General features: G+C 42.8%; 1 long non-coding RNA gene across 1 annotated transcript in view; it reads left to right on the top strand.

Moving 5' to 3' along the window:
- LOC105545997 overlaps window positions 1–3,814 on the top strand; it is a 116,786-nt gene that overhangs the window by 80,867 nt on the left and 32,105 nt on the right. The gene's annotated exons all lie outside the window — the stretch shown is intronic.

Raw genomic sequence — 3,814 nt, 5'->3', positions numbered from 1 at the left:
TAATCCCTAAAATCTGTTTCCCATACGATCTTGGGGAAATAGTGGAGAAAGCAAGAGAGGTTATTCATCAACTCTAATGTTTTCCTTTCAATCACACATCCTCATACAAGAGGATTATTTCGTTAGACTTGGGTTTCCTTCTGCTGGCAAAATGATACCCCTGGGAAGGATGACATAATAAAAAGACAAAATGGAGCAACACAGATTCTGCTTTTGTTGCTCAAAACGATTAAACCTTTGTGTTCTGGCACATAGTCAGTACATGTTAGTATTGTTGGTTTTACTCTTATTGTTATTACCATGAGCATGATTATTATGGATTCTAAGTTCTATGAAGACAAGGATATTTATTTTTTCATTGCTGTACTCTCTGGCCTCACATAGTACTTAGCAAAAAGTAGAAGCTCAACATATTTGTTAAATAAATGGACATAATCTCTGAGGTTCTCTTTCCTCATCCCTAAAAAAGAACTAATATTTATTGAGCAATTACTATATGTGAGGCCTTGCGCTACCTGTTTTAGATGGATTATTTTATTTAATCCTCACAACAATCATGTGAGGTAAGTACTGTTTTTATTCCCAGTTTTCAGATGAAGAAAGTGAGGCAAAGAGAGTTAAGTAACTGGTCAAGCTCACACAATTAACAAGCGGTGAGCTCTGACTTTGTTGTACTCAAACCTGAAGTACTAACCAATATATTATATGGCCTCCTTCATTTCTATAAAGAGGATAAAAATTCCCACCTCTCAGGCTTGTTGAGAGGAATTAATGGGAATTTGTAAAGTGTCTAATATGCAGTAGGAGCTCAATAAATATCAAACCCTCCGCTTCACTCTGCACAACTTATATTACTGTGCAGACAAGTGCTGTGGGATCTGTCCTCTAACTAAAAACTCTTCCCAAATCCTCTATTAACCCAAACACCCCGCAGCTGCTGTCCCATTTTTCTTGCTTCCCTTCACAGCGAAATTACTCTGTACTGAAGAGATGTCTGTACTTCCTTTCCTCATCTCCCATTTGGTCTTGATCCCACAAAAATGAGACTTCTGCTTCTCCTCTCTTCTGAAACTGCTCTTAGCAAGATAACCAAACACACCCAACAAGTTCAATCCAACAGCTCTTTCCTGTTTCATTTTTTTTGAACCTTGTAGCATCATTCAACAGAGCCAATCACTCCCTCTTTGTTAAAGCTTCTTCTCAAAGCTCCCTGATTTTGTTTCACTTCTCTGGATGCTCCTTCTTTGTCCCCTTTGCTGGTTCTGTCACCTCCATTCTAAGTTTAAATGTTGAAGTATCACAGGCCTCAACTTTTTTTTTTTTTTTTGAGACAGGTTCTTGCTCTGTCTCCTGGGCTGAAAGGTAGTGGTATGATCATGGCTCATTGCAGCCTTGAACTCCTGGGCTCAAGCTCTCCTCCGGTCTCACTTTCCGGAGTAGCTGGGACCACAGTATGCACCACCACACCCAGCTAATTATTTTTATTTTTTTGTAGAGATAGCATCTCACTGTGTTGCCCAGGCTGGTCTCCAGCTCCTGGCTTCAAGCAGTCCTCCCCACTCAGCCTCCCAAAGTGCTGGGATTATAGGCGTGAGCCACTGCACCTGGCCTCAATTTCTTTCTCTATATTCTCCGGCCAGGAAATCACATCCAGACCCATGACTTAAATGGCATCAGTATGTGGATAGTTCCAAATGTTTGTCTCTAGCCCTCATTTCTCCCTGGAGCTTCAGATTCATGTATCCAGCTTCCTATATGACACTGCCACTTGCAATTGTAATGGGCATCTCAAATGTCACATAAAATACAATTGGTTCAGCATTCCCTCCTTTTTCCCAACCCGGACCTCCTACATTCTTCCCCACTCATGCAATGGCTCCATCTTCCACATAGCTGTTCAGAACAAAGATCTAGGAGTCACCTGTATTTCCCTTATTCTACATTTGCTCCATCAATGAGTCCTGTTGAAGGGTTTACTGCCAAAACATATCTCAAATCCATCTATCTCAAATCTGCTCCTTGGTATTAAAATAAAATTCGGAGTTTTGGGTAGGCGTAGAGGGTTACCCAAGGTCTAGCCCCCACCCTCTGGGGCCTCCACCATGGTTGAAATCCCCCTCATTCATGGTGCTTCAGGCACATCTTCTCTGTTCCTTAAACATGGCTGACCTAGTTCTGTCTAAGGGCCTTTGCACTTGCTATTCTTTCTGCCTGGAATTCTTTTCCCCAGATCTTTACATGGCTGGCTCCTTTTTATCATTTAGGTCTCAACTAAAATGTCATCTCCTCAGAGAAGACTTCCACAACCACATGGTTAAACTAGCTTTAGCTTTTTTTTCTTGAGATAGAGGCTAGCTCTGTCACCCAGGCGGGAGTGCAATGGCGTGGTCTCGGCTCACTGCAACCTCCGCCTCCCAGGTTCAAGCTATTCTTCTGCCTCAGCCTCCTGAGTAGCTGGGATTACAGGCGCGTGTCACAATGCCCAGCTAATTTTTGTATTTTTAGTAGAGGTGGGGTTTCACTATGTTGGCCAGGCTGGTCTCGAACTCCTGACTTCATGATCTGCCCACCTCGGACCCCCAAAGTGCTGGGATCACAGGCGTGAGGCACCATGTCTGGCCTAAATTGGCTTCTGACCCACAGCTGTATGTCTTTCTAGTAGTTAGTAAAGTGTTTGGCTCCAAATAAGAACAAACTTAACAAAGGCCTAAATGGATGGAGCTTTATTTGTCTCACACAGATGAAGATGTCCAGGGTAGTTAGGTGAAGGCTCTGCAGGGCTCAATGGTGACAGCAGGGATGCAGGCTCCTTCTTGCTTCCTACTCTGCGGTAGTCATTAACATCATGACATTCTTCCATGTGATGATCACTCCATGATTGCAAGATAGCTGCTGTGCCTCTGGGCATTATGTCTTTGTTTCAAACAAGGAGAAGGGAGAGTTTAAAGGATCAAAGTCTTTTCTTATGTGGCTCTGGCTCTGCATTTTATTGGGCAGGAAAGTGTTCCTCAGGGTATTTTGTTTGGAGCCATGGATTTGTGTCAGGTTGCTACTCCCTTAGCAGTAAGGGAGGATGGGGAAACAAGCATCTCACCTTCTGGCATGTACTCTAGAAACTGCAAGGGACAAGGGGATGTGAATGACATAGGCCAGCAAATCCCAGCCACCTTTTGTGTCAGACTGCTCTGCATAATTCTTTTCATAGAATTTATTTTGTATAATTTTTTCATAAAATTTAGCTTTTATTTTATTTTATTTTTTTTGAGACAGGGTGTTGCTCTGTTGCCCAGACTGGAGTGCAGTGGCACCATCTTAGCTTCACCACCAGGGCTCAAGCAATAACCTTCATCTTCACCTTCTGGGCTCATAACCTTTACCTCCCAGGCTCAAGCAATCCTCCCACCTCAGCCTCCAGAGTAAGTGGGGCTACAGGTGTGCACCACCATTCTTGGCTAATTTTTCCTTTTTTTTTGGGGCTGGGGGGAGTGGTCTCACTATGTTGCTAGGGCTTGTCTTGAACTCCTGGGCTCAAGTGATCCTCCCATTTTGGTCTCCCAAAGTGCTGGGATTACAAGCATGAGCCACCACACCAGGCCCAAAGTTATGATTCTGTGAAATTATCTTATTATTTAACTGTTTTCTTACCTATGTAATGCTCTTACTTATGGTAAGGTACAGAAGAATAGAATACAGAAAAATCTCTTTTGTTTGAGGCTGTGACCAGAAGTCCCTGGCACATAGTAGGCATTCTATAACCATTTGTTGATTTTCAGATAAACAAACGAACAAACAAGAGAGAAAATTTGCCTTCATG

The sequence above is a fragment of the Mandrillus leucophaeus genome, unplaced genomic scaffold (genome assembly GCF_000951045.1).
Source record: "Mandrillus leucophaeus isolate KB7577 unplaced genomic scaffold, Mleu.le_1.0 Scaffold346, whole genome shotgun sequence".
Classification (NCBI taxonomy): domain Eukaryota; kingdom Metazoa; phylum Chordata; class Mammalia; order Primates; family Cercopithecidae; genus Mandrillus; species Mandrillus leucophaeus.
Note: the sequence above shows the minus strand (reverse complement) of the source record. Positions and strands in the feature narration are given on the sequence as shown.